Genomic DNA, 15795 nt, shown 5'->3' with positions numbered 1-15795 from the left:
CCAAAAGACGCTAAAAACTTGAGGTGGCATGCTAAGAGAAGAAAGAAAAACAGAATGCTGAAGCATCCAGCTGACTCTTCACAGTGGAAGAGCATTGATTTGAAGTTTGAGGAATTTGGTGATTAAGTCAGAAATTTAAGGCTTGGGTTGTGCACGGACGGGATGAATCCATTTGGTACACTTAGTACCTAACACAGCATATGGCCGATACTTTTAGTGATTTATAATTTGCCTCCTTTGCTGTGCATGAAACGTAAGTATGTAATGCTTTCATTGCTAACAACTGGTCCTAAGCAACCTGGAAACGACATAGATGTTTACCTTGCGCCGCTTATTTACGACTTGAGAAAGATGTGGGACGAAGGGGTTTCCGTTTTTGATGCTCATCAGAACGAGATGTTCACATTGCGTGTAGCCCTTATGTGGACCATGAATGACTTCCCTGCATATGGCAACTTGTGTGGGTACAAGGTCAAAGGGAAAAAAGCATGGCCCATATGTATTGATGACACATCAAGCGTATACCTTACTCATTCTCACAAAGATGTCTACCTACAGACTCGAAGGTTCCTTAGGCATGATCACCCGTACCTTAGGCAGAAAAAGGCTTTTGATGGAACCGTGGAAGAGTATACTGCGCCTAGACCATTGACTGGTGCTGAGATTTGTGCTCGGGTGAAAGGGATACGAACGGTGTTTGGAAAATCAGAAAAATCTGTGGTCTCAGCTGCTCTGTTTAAGAAAGAATCAATCTTTTGGAAGCTTCCATACTGGAGAGAACATGACGTTAGGAATTGTCTTGATGTGATGCATATAGAGAAGAATGTGTGTGATGCTCTTTTGGGAACACTTATGAATATCCAAGGCAAAACAAAGGACGGAAAGGGTGCACGGTTAGATTTGAAAGAGATGGGGATTCGTCCAGAATTTTGGCCTCAAGTAAAGGTTAGAAAGGGGAAGGAACCGAGAATAGAAGATGAAAATGTTTCGAAAAAAGGGAAGGAGAAGAGCAAGGGAAAGGGAAAGGCCAAAGATGCGTCAAAGAAGAAAGTTGAGGGTAAAGGGAAGGATGAAAAGAATTATTTACCCCCGGCTTGCTATATATTGTCAAGGGTAGAGAAACGTATGTTTTGTGCATGTCTGTGCGGCATTAAGGTTCCATCGGGGTACTCATCTAACATGAAAAGTTTTGTAATCTTAAATGGAGAATTGAAGCTGACAAGTATGAAATCCCATGATTGTCACATTATGACGCAAGTATTCCTACCGATTGCAATCCGTGGTATTCTACTGAAACACGTGAGGGAAGCGATTACAAGCCTTTGTTCGTTTTTCAATACAATTTGTAGCAAAGTTCTTGATCCTTGTACACTAGATGCTTTGCAAGCAGATGTGGTTGTGACTTTGTGCAAATTTGAGATGTATTTCCCACCATCATTTTTTGACATAATGGTTCATCTGGTTGTTCATTTGGTGCGTGAGATTAAGTTGTGCGGTACAGTGTTCATGAGGTGGTGCTACCCTTTTGAAAGACACATGGGTACATTACAAGATAAAGTACGGAACCGGGCTCACCCTGAAGGAAGTATGATGCAAGGGATCGTGGGTGAAGAGATAGGTAACTTTTTTTTTTTTTTTTTTTTTTTTTGGTAAATAAGATTTTACCCTTGCTCAACCTATTGGTCTTCCTACTTCTGGAGATGAAGGTAGACTTGATGATCATGGCACAATTAGGTCGAAACGAATGTCACCAGACTGAGATCAGTTCTTACAAGCACACCTTTATGTGTCGCACCATGTTTCAGATGTGCACCCATATTTAGACGAGCACATGGCTAGTTTGCGTGACGAATTTCCATCGAAAGGTGAAAGGGCACTTATGCAGTTGCATAATAAGAGGTTTGTTAATTGGTTTCGTGATCGAGTAATGAGTGGATTGGATGATACTAATGTGACCGATACAGTACGGTGGCTTGCGTACGATCCTAGGGATGATATCCGTTCATTTGAGGGATATGACATCAATGGGTACACTTTTTGGACCGAGGGTCGTGATTTGAAATCTTCCTCCACCCAAAACAGTGGTGTTACACTTGTGGCATCGTCAAGGGAGTTTGCAAGTTCTACGGATAAATCACCTGTCGATGTAGAGTTGTCATACTATGGTCGAATTCAAGAAATATGGGAGCTTGATTATTGTGACTTCACGGTTGCTCTTTTCAAGTGTAAGTGGGTTGATAATATCAGGCGTAACGTCAAATATGAGGACTTTACTCTTGTAGATCTTGGACACTTGAATGATAGTGCAGAACCATTTATTCTTGCATCTCAAGCTAAGCAAGTGTTCTACGTAACTGACCCAATGGATTCAAAATGGTCTATAGTGCTAGCTGGAAAAAGAAGAATCCTAGTTATTGGAGATGTTGAGGATGAGGAAGAATATGATGCGTTTGATGATTTAGCACCTTTCACTGTTCCTAGACCTGTTGTACTAAATGACATAGACAACAAAGCAGGTTATATGCGATCAGACCACAACGAAGGAATTTCAGATTAAGGTAGTTTGATTAAAAGTTAGTAATGGAATCATTGCAAATATAGTTAAGTTATCATGTATATAGGAGCATAAGTAGGCAAAAATGACCATAAACTAACATATTTGTAGTTTGAAGTTGCCTAAGTGTACTCATTATCATGCATAGACAAGGTTATAGGACCATAAGTAGGTGAAAATGGCTTAAATAGCTTCTACTTAACCCGATTCTTCTGTTTTGTGTATGAACTAACATTTATTCATTCTAAAAACCTATATTCATTATATTTAACATGTTTGTAGTTTGAAATTTCCTAAGTGTACTCATTATCATGCATATAAAAGGTTATAAGACCATAAGTAGGTGAAAATGGCTTAAATAGCTTCTACTTAACCCAACTCTTTTGTTTTGTGTATGAACTAACATTTATTCACTCTAACAACCTATCTTCATTATATTTAACATGTTTGTAGTTTGAAATTTCCTAAGTGTACTCATTATCATGCATATACAAGGTTGTAGGACCATAAGCAGGTGAAAATGGCTTAAATAGCTTCTACTTAACCCTATTCTTTTGTTTTGTGTATGAACTAACATTTATTCTTTCTAAAAACCTATATTCATTATATTTAACATGTTTGTAGTTTGAAATTGCCTAAGTATACTCATTATCATGCATATACAAAGTTATAGGACCATAAGTAGGTGAAAATGGCTTAAATAGCTTCTACTTAACCAAACTCCTTTGTTTTGTGTATGAACTATCATGCATATACTTTACTATACACTTATATCCTTTTTTGATTGCTTTGACAGGTGCTTATATCTCATGGCGGACGATCATGACCCTCATTGGGTAGAGGACATTGACGATGATGAGTATGAGGACGAGTACAAGGATGAGGACGAGGACGATGATGACTCTTATGATGTGAATACGGAGGATGAATTTGGTGAGCCAGAGGATCAGGCACAAGATGAGTTCGAGCGTAGAGTTGAAGAATTTGAAATTTCTGCTGAACGTGCACCGCCTATTGAAAATATAACACGTGAGATTGTTGGTGAGAACTCGACTCCTGAAACTCATTGCCAAGGACAAGATCAAAACAACACAGGTGGTGGAGGGGGGGTAAAGGCACCGGCTCAAAGAAAAAGAAGGGGTCCGACGAGAAGCTTTAAGAAACCGGACGGTCCCATGGTCTTGGAGTATGACAACAACAGCCAACCCGGGTCCAAATGGCGTCGACAATATGCTAATCAAGTTGGCATGTGTGCACGGAAAATCCCCATTACACTTGTAATGCGACAAGTACCTCCGGGTTTGATTCAAACATTTTGGGATGATACAAGGGTAAGTGTGTTTTTGGCACATTTAGACAATTTAAGAAACCTTAACCTTATGGTTGTTACTAAATAGAAACTAATAATCGGTTTTATTTTTTCTTGTAGAGGCTGTTTTCTATTCCTAATGATCCCGAGAAGAGAAGGGTGTTTGAATCTTTATTAGCGAAAAGATTCAGAGGATTTATGACCAACTTGACTAATGGGTGGATCAACAAGAAGAAGAAGAAATCAAAGAAGAAGAAAGCTGACGAGGATGACCTTCTCCCATGGAAAATATGGCCGACCGTGTCAAAAGACGACTGGGAAGAGTTCGTTAGAATGAAGACTCAAAAGAAAGCCATTGTAAGTTTGTGTAAATCTGATCTCAATTGAATAATAGCTTGACTCTTTTTGTAGCAAAGATACTAACATTTTTAGTTTTGTAGGAACTTCGAGAGCAAAATAAAAGGAATGCAGAGATGAAGGAATACGTCTATCGTATGGGTCCTAAGACATTTGGTGAAAAGAGACCTGAGTGGGTCGATACGGGTTTATACCCTAAATCGCTTCTAGTGGCATCGAAGGAACCCTCTAATTCCACGATCACTACTTTGGTGAGTCGTGCGGTGATTTCTTTTTTCTCTCCATACGTTTGATAAGGAAACCGGTAAGTGGGTCATCAAGGGTCCGGAAGCCAAAAAAATGGAAGATAAGCTTGTAAGTTACCTATGAACTGTTGAATTTTAAGTCACTTTTGCATCTAAATCACTATACAAACCATTAACTGTTTTACTGACCTCATTTTTCCTTTTGCTATAGCCTGAGCACACTCAAGAGCTGGTGGAGGGCAAATTTGAACCAAGTGTGGAGAATGACCCTTTCACCATGGCTTTGGGAAGGCCATACCATCCATGACAAGTAATAGGTTCGGGAGGGTCATTGCTTGGATGGAAAAAGGTGATGGGCCCAAAATACACCAAATCGGGTAGATCTCGAACTAGTGTTAACTCAGCGGGGGAGTTGGATGCCAAGTTGGCATCAATTAAGGAACAAGTACGCAACGAGTTAGTAGGTGAATTCAATGCTTGGGCGAAGCAGATGAACTTACCGACTTTGCCGTTCCTCGTGAGTACCCCAGTCGACTCATGTTCTCAACCAAAAGGACAAGGAGAAGGTGATAGACATGGAGGAGATGAGATACGTGGTGAAGATGTTCCACCCAAGGTAAAATCAATAGGGTTATTAAAAGTATTAAAATACTGAGTTAATTGAGATCTGAGGTGGCATGATTGATGTACTACTGCAGGTTCCTACTCCTACACATGCGGACTCGAGGGAGCTTGATTATCCAACACCGCATGAATATCCAAAGTTATAGGTGATTTGTAACCCTCTACCTTAATGAATTTTGTTATATTATCTATGCTGTTGTAAAAGTCCTATTTAAATATCTTCTTTTTATATATATACTTGTGTAGGAAGACACCCGGTGTGCACTTCTAGCCCCGGGGCATGCAAATCGTATGACGTTAAGTTGGGTGGCGTATGGTAGTGGCCCAAGCGATGACGGGTGCTACGGCGGGGCCACATCATTACTCGGTTGGGATCGTTTCAGTGGTTGCGGGGTTCGAAGACATCCCACTACCCGTACCGATAGAGGAGGTTGAGATAACAAAGCTTTGGCAAGCTATAGGTAGCTTCGTTGGTTGGCCACGTGCATGGGTCAAGTTGATTAATAAGGAGGTAAATTATTTATTTCTCAATTTTTTAAATGTTAAATAATTGTTAGGCACTCTAAAAATAAAACCGCCGAAATAGCACCCTGCGGCTGGTGCTCCCTGCGCTGCTCCGTCCACCGCGAGTAAGATTCTAGGCAAGATACTAACAAGATTAATAACAAACTCTATCATGTCACTAAGCAATAAAAAATCAAAGCTTCAACCCTAACATGATACTAACATGAATATTAGGAAAGAAAGTACGAAGTATCGCAGGAAACACAATTGTCATATTTGATAATAGAAATTATAGTTATTACCCTTAACATGATACTAGGAAGATCAAAACACCCTAAGATGACACTAGGAATCATAATAACAACCTAGACATGATTTCTATATCATAATAACAATGTAAACAATTAAAGCACTTACTTGGATGCCTCGTAGCTCTTTCTAATAACAAAATACACGTGTTAGTAACTTCAAGGAAAATATTAAATTAAAACAATTAAATTAAATAATTTAAATAGAGAATTAGGACCAAACCCTCAGAAACTAAAACCTTTCACGTCTAGGGCGAAGGCAACTTCGAACTATGCTAGGTGTGTCTAGTGCTAATGTATGAGGAATTGTGTATTTAAAAGACTAGGCTAGAAAGAGAGAGAGAGAATCAAGAAATTCTTGATGAGAGTTGGTGATTGAAAAAGGGGAGATATGACCTCTATTAATAGATAAAAAACAGGGTCGAAGAATAAGAAGAGAATCCGAATTCGAATCGAAATAAAACTCGATGGACAACAACTTTTGCGGATTTTGTTTTTTATCATAACTTTTGACCGATAAGTTTAAATAAGGCATATAATATGTTGTTTTAAAGATCTTGAAGCCTAATTTCCAACAAAATTAAAATAAGATTAAAATATATTGTAGAAAAAAAATATATGGCCGAAATAGTAGAACGATGTCAGTTTCGGATAGAGTTTCATATCTCATTCATATCTTTTTCGTTATAGCTCGGATTTAATATAATAATATATCATTGGAAAGATAATTTAAATATCTATATAACCATATAAAATTTGGATAAAGATTATAAGGCACGAAAATGAAATCTGAATATATTCCATTTCGTACAAAACAAGGATTTTAAAAATGAGTAGTTTTTTAAAAGGAAAGTTTTTATTTAACTCAAACTCTTTAATCTTATCTTTTCAAAAAGGATAATTAAGATATTTTAGAAACTTATAGAAGCTTATAATTAGTCCTAATTAGTTTAGGAATAGGATTAGACCTTTGGACCCTCCACATGATCATTGGGCCGTAGGTAAGATCCGGTTCGAGCCAAGTTTAGTATTTTGGCCATAACTTCCTCACTATTCATCGGAATTGGGCTTATAATATATCGTTGGAAAGGTTTTTTCAAGCCCCATCCAACTACACAATTTTTGGACCCATATCATGGACATAAATAAATTTTAATTCACGTTTTTAAAAAATAGGGTAAGAAAAGAAATATTTTCAAAAACAGAAAGAAGAGATATTTTTATAAAAACATCCTCATCACTAAAATTTTCACACTTTTTCTTTGTTTGATAATCAAATGACATGAAAGGTATTCATCACTGGGTTTGGTTTTGGGGAAACACATTTGGGTGTCTACAGAAGCCCCCACTTTGACTAAGTTTGGAGAAACACAAGTTTCGAAAACAAAAGTCAAAGTATCGATAGGGACGGAGAATGAATCAAAACGTTCTGCGATCCTAAATCACTCTTGTAACGCCGAAACCTATAAACTAGCGTTAGTTAAAACAGATAAGAGAGTTAAGAAACGTGTATCTTGGACTGTCAGCACACGTCTCCGTAGGTAACCGATTTGTTGTGACGATGTTTCGCAAGCTAGAGAGTACTGCCTGAAGACTGCTACGCTTGTAACTGCCTCCTATTTCCGCTGTGATAGTCTTCGAATAGATCACTTCTTGTTGATCCTTGATGCTTTTTTGCCAGTACGTCGGCGCTTTGCTGCTGTGATGACAATCGTCTTTTCTTAGGGAATAGGTTCCAACACAACTCTTGTATGATGTATGACAATCCGATTTTGGGAAAGTTGTCAAAGCCACGTAACAATCCATCTTGGAAATGTTTCCACGATGGAGCGAAATTCCGTATCTCGGAAAATTTGCCAAAATCTAATTTTGGGAAAAGTTGCCAATGCTTCGTAACAATCTGTCATAAGAATTTTGCTACGATCGATACTCCATATCTTGGAATATAACTCTTGAAAGCAATCCACCTTGGAAATTTGCCAACGCTATGCGACAATCCTTTTAGGAAAATATTGCCAATATTGACAATCCGTGTCTTGGAACATTTGCAAAAAAAGAGTCGATCGACAATCCACTTCGGGAAAATTTGCCACTTGCTGAAATAAATGACAATCCACGTTGAGGAACCTTTGCCAAAATTTATGATGAACAGAGTCCTACAACAATCCTTTGGGAAATTTTGCCATAGGGAACTGGGTGTATGACAATCCAATCTCGGAAAACTTGCCATCGATGACAATCCGAATTTGGAAAAAATTGCCAAATAGAGAAGGAGCACGAAAATCCACGCTTGGAAACTTTGCTAGAGATGACAATGCAATCTTGCAAAAATTGTCGTTGAAGAAGATGCACGACAATCCATATATGGAAATATTGTCAGTTGGGGATGACAATCCAATTTTTGGAAAAATTGTCGTTTAAGAAGAATACGCGAGAATCCATATTTGGAAATATTGTCGTTTACGAAGAATGCGCGACAATTCGTATTTGGAAATATTGTCTTTTAAGTGCTTATTTTGAAACCGATACGTTGGTGCTTGTAATGAGCCAGTGTTTTAAGAGCTTAAGCTAAGTGAGACGATTTTTTGTCAGGTCAATCACTTACTACGATTGTAATCGAGCCGACTACTAATCATGTCAATTTTCTTATAGGGGCTAACTGGCGTACCAAGGAACCCGAAATTGTTGTATGAGGTCGAAATAACCATTCTGAGAGGCTTCGAGCTCTGTCGCTGCTGAAATATCTCTGGTGTCAAGAATTGGCTCTGTCGCCTGACGCTAGGATCTAGAGTCGGGCGCTGAACTCTGTTGCCAGGCGCCAGATGTTGTTGCCAGGCGACAGACTTGTCGTCTGGCGCTGGAGTCGGGTCTTCCATATTCTGCTCTTGCTGCCGCTGTTGCTTGGTTTTGCTCCAAACTTTGAGCTTGGTCTTTTCCTTTCAACCAAATCCGCTCAAATCTTTTGTAAATTAAAGCTCTTCATCTTTAATTTACCGATCAATGTAACTCCTCTTATCTTGGAGGAATCTCCTGTGTCATATTCGCGGTTTTTTTCGAAAAAATCCGGGAATGTCCTCGCTTGCTGGGATGCACCTGCATTTATATCTTTGACCATAGGACTTTTCTTATCTTTCTTTAGGGTTGAGCTAAGACATAGTGTTGCTTGACTCATTAACTTGACATGACTCAAGGTATAAACCTGACTCGCTGTTATTGACTCGAGGTTGACTCGACTCAAAGTGTTTGACACATGTGTTAGACTCAAATCAAGATGATATGACACAACATGACTCAATGTGTTATCCGGGAATGCACAAAAAAGCAAAAAAATTTCTGTCATTTTTGTGGAGGGTACCGACTTTCTCCCGAAAAAGAAAGACGCGAAAAAGAATCAATGCGTTTGATACTATCTCTCAAGGTGCAAGGAATAATCCATCCTAGGCTATCTCAATGGTTGACTCAATGATGAAAGTATTTTGGTAACTTAGGCACGGAGGCTAAGCACTTCATACTTCATGATGCAGTGACAATTATGATTGATGTGTGATGTTGATATGACAAGGCATGCTCTAATGTTGTGTTAAGATTCCATGACAAAGGGTTCCTAATAGAAGGTATATTTGGTCGTGTATCTATGATGTGTGTGAAAGTGATACTAAAGTTGGGCCTCAAAGGCTAAGTGTGTGGGAAAATATATTGAAAAGAGTCAAATGGTGGTGAATCTTAGGCTAGGTATGCTAATGATGTAGGGATCAAGCCCCCAAGTCTAGCTCTAAGTAAATAGGGACGAGCATGAGAGATCCCTTGATATGATCATGGTGTGTGATTGTGAATGTGAATATGAATGCATGTTTATTACGGACGCACCTCGATGTAAGGTTGCCTACGTATCCGATAGGAATCAGGCCGAACGTAGCTCTAACTGAAACTCGCACAAGTGTGTGTATACCTCAAAATGGTTTTTCTAAGGGTTGTAACGTGGTTAGGCTAAAGGTTGAAGAAGAAGGGGATAAAAGGCTCAAGACCCTGAATACGCCCCCAAGGTGTGCAACCTCGCTTTTAAATATTTGTATTTTCATGCTTGAGGGTTTTAACTCTTTTTTAGCTCTCTTTTCACTTTTTCTTTAGCATTTATTTTATTTTTATAAGTGTGGGCAATCTCGATCATGCGGTCTATCACTCACTTGGCATTGATGTTTCTCAGGCACGGTACCGAGCACTCGATAAGAGACGCAATCCGAGACTTGTTTTTATCAAAGATATTTTCATATCAAATTCATTGGAACACTTTCCCTTTTGTACACTTTTATTTGTTGCTTTTTTTTTCTATTTTAATCTTTTGATATACTCAACCTTTTATTCTTTAAAAGTACACCATCCCATCCCAAAGTTAGGTAGATTTTATTTCGGGGGTTTTTGTCCCTTGGGAGAGTTACAACACTGAGACTGGATTCAGAAAAGGGCGCCTGTACCTGCAAAGCAAACGAACCGCCGGAAGGTCGGTGGTCCGCCTCCTAAGATTAAGTTATTAAGTATTCAGAGTAAAACGTGCGGAAATAAAGTTATCTGCTCAGATTCCAAGCTCAGGTAAGGTGCTGTCTGTTTCTTGAAAACGACAGCTCTGTAATAAATGTGAAAGTGACGTGTTGTCTCGTATTACATGTCTTCCTGTCATAAATGTTGAAACTGTCCCTATTTATAGGGTCTTTTTGAAAAGTGTGCCCTCCCTAGGATCTAGTGACCTAGGAATTAGGTCACGCCGTAAAACGGCGCCTCAAGGTTTAGGCCCTTGAAGGCCGCCATTCCATAAGCAATGCCTGAGTGACGCGTGTCACTTAGCCCAAAAGGCTTTTGGGCATCACTTAGGGTGACACGTGTCGCCCTCTTAATGGTCCATGCTGGATCATCAATCATCTCAGAACGGGGAATGTATGCCTACCACGTGTCACCATCTCAAAGGTCCAGATGGCACCCTTTCTAATGACACGTGGCGGCTTCCGATTGGGCCACCTGGCCGGGTATAAAAATACCCAAATCATTTGCCCCTCACATGGGTCACGTGTATTGCACATGACACCTGTGACAGATGTCATCATCCAACTGGCCAAATTTTCAAATTACATTTTGGGGGGAAAAATTAGGGTTTACCCTTTCTATAAATAGGAGGGTTTGACTCCCCTTTTTTTTCACACCTTTGCGAATCTTGGAGAATCTCTGGACTTTTGACTTTCAAAGACTCTCAAAGACCTAAACTTATCAAGCATCCGACGCTCGGCTTTCTGTCCGTCTGTTTCAACAAACCAGGCATCTCATAGTACCTTCTTCTAAGGTAACTGCCTGCTCTCTTCGTTTACTTATTCTTTCTTGCATTTTTTCTTTATCAAATGGTTTCCCAAACGCACACGGCACGACCAAGGTTAGCGAACAGCCGGTCACCGGGGACGGCTGAATCTAAAACTAGGAGTGCCGAATGCTCGTTCGAGAACTTTCCTTTAAGTACATCTCCAAATCCGACAGTGTATGTGCATCTGTAGGACACGATGGCCAGAACAAAGCAGACAACGAGGAGATATAGGGCGGATGGTTCCTTTTACCATTCGGACAGTGAGACTGTCAACTCCGATGGCTCCATTAGGGTGCCTGCTAGTGAAATTTTTGAGCACCCCACAAACCCTTCTTCTAACCTTCCCCAAAATCCAACCTATTACTCTTCCCCTTCTTTAAGCGGCACCCCCAATGATACTATACTGCGGGAACCCGACACTCAATACCAGGCCAAGCCTTCGGAACAGGCGTCGGAGGAGAGTCTAGGGGAGGACCCTGCTGGCCCCAGCCGGCAGTCCCCTAGCTCTGGGGAGAGTTCTAATGACGATTCGGCCTCGTCATCTTCTAAAAATGCCTCCGTTACTTCAGAAGAGGCCCGAGCAAAGATAAGCACTACAAGGGAATCCTTTTCAGTGGAAAAGGGGGAAGGCTGGGCAGAGCCGAGTGCTTCTAGGCGCTTGGAACGCGCCCCCTAATATCACCATGTCCCGCAAAGCAAGCGGACTTCTATGACATCCGGTCTTGCCAATTTCAAGCGTAAGACTGTAATGGGTCATGGCTTTTCCTTGTCCGTTCCCTACAAGGATGATACGATAACCTGACCGACCTTGGCCAGTTATAAGGACCAAGCATTTGGCTGCTACGAGGCGGTCCTCCAGGCTGGTCTACGCTTCCCTCTCTATCCGGCCGTGGAGAGAATACTGGACGGATACCAACTGGGTATTTGGCAACTTGTCCCGAATTCATGGATTAATATCATCGGGTACGTTGCCGCATGTGAAATGCTTGAGGTGGATCCTAGCTTTGAGGCATTCGCCCACATGCATTATCTCAGTCGAGCATCTGCTAAGGGCGACGAAGGCTGGTACACCTTGTCCACCTGCAAGGGGTACATGATGGCAGTCGGCAAGGAGAACAAGTGGAAGGACTGGAGAACAAAGTTCTACATAGTCCATTCCTCTAGTGTCCGTTCGGACAAATGAGCAGGGGGAGAAAATGGTCGTTCCCCAGAGCTACATACCCCTTTACAAGTGGCTGGAAGATGGGGTGTTCTTGGCCGCTTGTGGGCTAAGCTCTGAGATGCCGAGAGGTAGTCGGCCGTCTGATTTTATGCAACCTTTAAATTGCTTTTCAATGCTTGTTTATAAATTCTAACTCCTACTTTTGGTGCATACAAATCTATGGAAAAGGTCTCGGCAACAAGGAAGCCGGTTGCTATCTCTGCAGCAAAATATCGCTCGAACATCCTTAATCGAGCGAGTGACGAACAGAAAACAGTCGGGACTCCCAAGGTAGCTTTTTATAACACTTGGTATATTTTTCAACAAAGGTTAATTTTGCCCGCCTGTTTTTCTGACGCCTTTCTTTTTGCTCATGTAGAGTGGTTCCACCAGGCTCTTTCCCTCCAAGCAATCCCAACCCAAAATCCAGAAAACTGGGGCTGGTGATGTGAGTGCATCTGACAAGAACCGAAAGCACATTGCTCACAAGCCCAAGAAAGGGGACGGCTCTACCCTCGAAGCTCATTGGGAGGTCAGCAAACCAGATGCTACTCAGGCATCGAAGGGTGGCTTTAAGCAACCCAATACTGCTGTCGGCTAAGCCAGAAAGAAGAGGCGTCACGGGAAGGAGGAGGAGGTTCAGGCGGATAGTATAAACCGCATCTTCATTGAATTTCTACATCAAGATAGTATCTTATAACTTCTTTGACTAACTTTAATTTTGCAGCTCTTGTGCAAAGGTCGACTGTCATCCAGATGGCCAAGGAGATGCTGAGGGCGCTTGACCGAGAGGACAAGGCGTCCGTAAGAGGAGTCGGCACCCTTAACTTGGATGACATCTTGGGGAACCTCTATGAGGTAAAAAGATAACTTAATTTTCTTATTATTTAAGCACATGTCCGACTGGTCTTGACCATTCGGCTCTTTTCTCATTTCCAGGCTATGCTGCGCATCCGGGAGCTAAGAAGGCCAATCCAGGAGAAGTCTAAAGAGGTAACAGCCGCTAAAGCTCGAGCCGAGTCCGCCTTAGACCGAGCTTAATTTTAAATTGCTCAAAATGAGCTTCTGACCCTTGATATGATGTATTCCTAGGCGGATGCCAACCTGCAGGTAAAGAAGGACCTGGATTCGGCTCGCTCCAAAATCATTGACCTTAAGGCCGAAATTAAAGGTCTTAAGGAAAAGCTTGAGCGGGTTGGCCGCCTGGAGGTGCGCCTGGCGAACCAGAAGAAGCAGCTGAAGTCCAAGTTCAAGTCCCGAGCTGAGGAGGAGAAGGAGGCCCTTGTCAAAAAAATAATGGAGGACTATGAGGCCATCATGCAGATGGCATGGGAGGCGGTACAGCCGGGTGCTGACTATAGCACATGGAAATCCAAGTTTGATCAAGCAAACGAGGATTTCAATGCTGAACTTCTTCGCCAATCTCAAGAGGAGGCGAACAAGGCTAATGATGAGGGCGAAGAGGTCGGCTCCTCATCAGGCTCTTCTAGGGACGAGGAGGATGATAAAAATGCAGAGCAGCATGAAGGTGATGATGCGCTGCCAATGTTGATAACTCCCCTGCCCCTTAAGCTTTTTATAAGTTCCTTCTGCGACCGAATGGCCATTTATCTCATCTTCCGGTCTGCGTGCTGAGTAAATGTGTATCTTTACCGACCGAGGGGTCGGATAAATTAACAATTTCTCTGGCTTTGCCAGCAAACAATCTTACCCAGTCGTCTAGTGGCGATTAGGCTTTTTAATTTGAAATCATTCGGCCGTTTAGCTGAAGTTATTCATATTGGTGCTCTTTAAATTTTTTCATTGCATGTTTTTTGGCTAAGTATTATAACCTGTATACCATGAAAATGTTCTTGCCCCTGGACGGATGTCGGGTGGTTTCGTTTGATTGGATTGATTGACTTAGAAATTATTGATACTTGGGAGAGTATGCTTGGTTTCTAAGTCAATCAATCACTATGGTGATTGCCCCAAACCACGCGACAGACGGCCATTCGGAGCTAATGAATAATTGTTTTCATTCGGCCATTGGCACAAACGAAATAGAAAATTCTTGACTTAGCAAATTTTCTAAAAAGATAACCTCCGCCTGTTTTTCGCCAAGAGCTAAAAACAAGTGCATCCGGCCATAGGCCTCGTCGAGATAAGATGCTAAGTTTTAACTTAGCTTAATTTTTCTTAAGAAGAATAATCTGCATGTCTTGCCCCAAGAGCAAAGAACAGGCGCATTCGACCCACAGGTCAGAAGAGTAATCCGCCTGTCTTTCCCCAAGAGCAAAGAATAGGCGCATCCGACCCACATGTCTCTTTTTTAATCTGCTAAGTATTTTAGCTTATTTTCTTCGTAAGTAATAGTCCGCATGTCCTGCGTTTCAGCAGAAACAGGCGTATCTGGCCAAAGGCCTCATAAGTTAACTTAACTTGTAGATTAGCAAAAATTTTCCGCCTGTCTTGCCCTAGAGAAAAAACAGGCACATCCGGCTTAATGCCTCAATAGCCTATACTTATGAAACAATGACCCTTTTCCGACTGTGCTGGAACAGTTAGAAAATTCTGGCCTTTTAGATTTCACATTCGATTAAATCAAACGACTGCGTATGTTGCCTTAGCATTCGGTAGGGCCGCTTGATGTATTTGTAGAGCAATGTGCCACCCAAATGGGAGATGCTTATCCTCGACAAATTCGCATGAATGGACGTCGCCAGTTATCTGACTCATGTTGGAGCAAACGGTCATACTCATGTTGGAGCAGACTGTGACCATTCGGCCTTTATTTGTTTATTAATATCTGACCATTGGCCTCAATGATTTTATCGGGCCTTAGGCCTTTTAAAGTATTAAGCTGATATTCGTTAAGTGTTGGCATAAACTTAAAGATTTTCGTAGGAACGACTGCTTTAAAGCAGTCAGCTCCTTCAGAGAGATTGGGGCGTCTGCTGTTGGGACAGATGCTTTCCAAATACATTGGCCGTCTGTATTTTGTACAGGCGGTACTAATAAAAAAGACAAGTTGGGAAATGAAGGCATATTCTCATTAACAAAATTTGAAATGACAAAATTTGAGGGATTTACATTCGTACTTAAAAATAGTACTTTTTTAAGTTATCTACATTCCAAGTTCTAGACAGCTGCCTACCGTCTGGTTCTTCTAGGCGATAGGTTCCGTCTCTTACTTCCTCATATATTCGGTAGGGGCCTTCCCAATTTGGGGTTAGTTTTCCCTGCTCATTCGCCCTACCGACTGCCTCCATTTTCCGTAGGACAAAGTCCCACACTTTGAGAGGACGCTTGTGTACTCTTTTGTTGTAAGCCCGTGTCATTCTCAGACGGTAAATCTCATGGCACAAGG

This window comes from Chenopodium quinoa, unplaced genomic scaffold, assembly GCF_001683475.1.
Source record: "Chenopodium quinoa cultivar QQ74 unplaced genomic scaffold, ASM168347v1, whole genome shotgun sequence".
Lineage (NCBI taxonomy): Eukaryota > Viridiplantae > Streptophyta > Magnoliopsida > Caryophyllales > Amaranthaceae > Chenopodium > Chenopodium quinoa.
The sequence above is the reverse complement of the archived record's forward strand: the minus strand, read 5'-3'. Positions refer to the sequence as shown.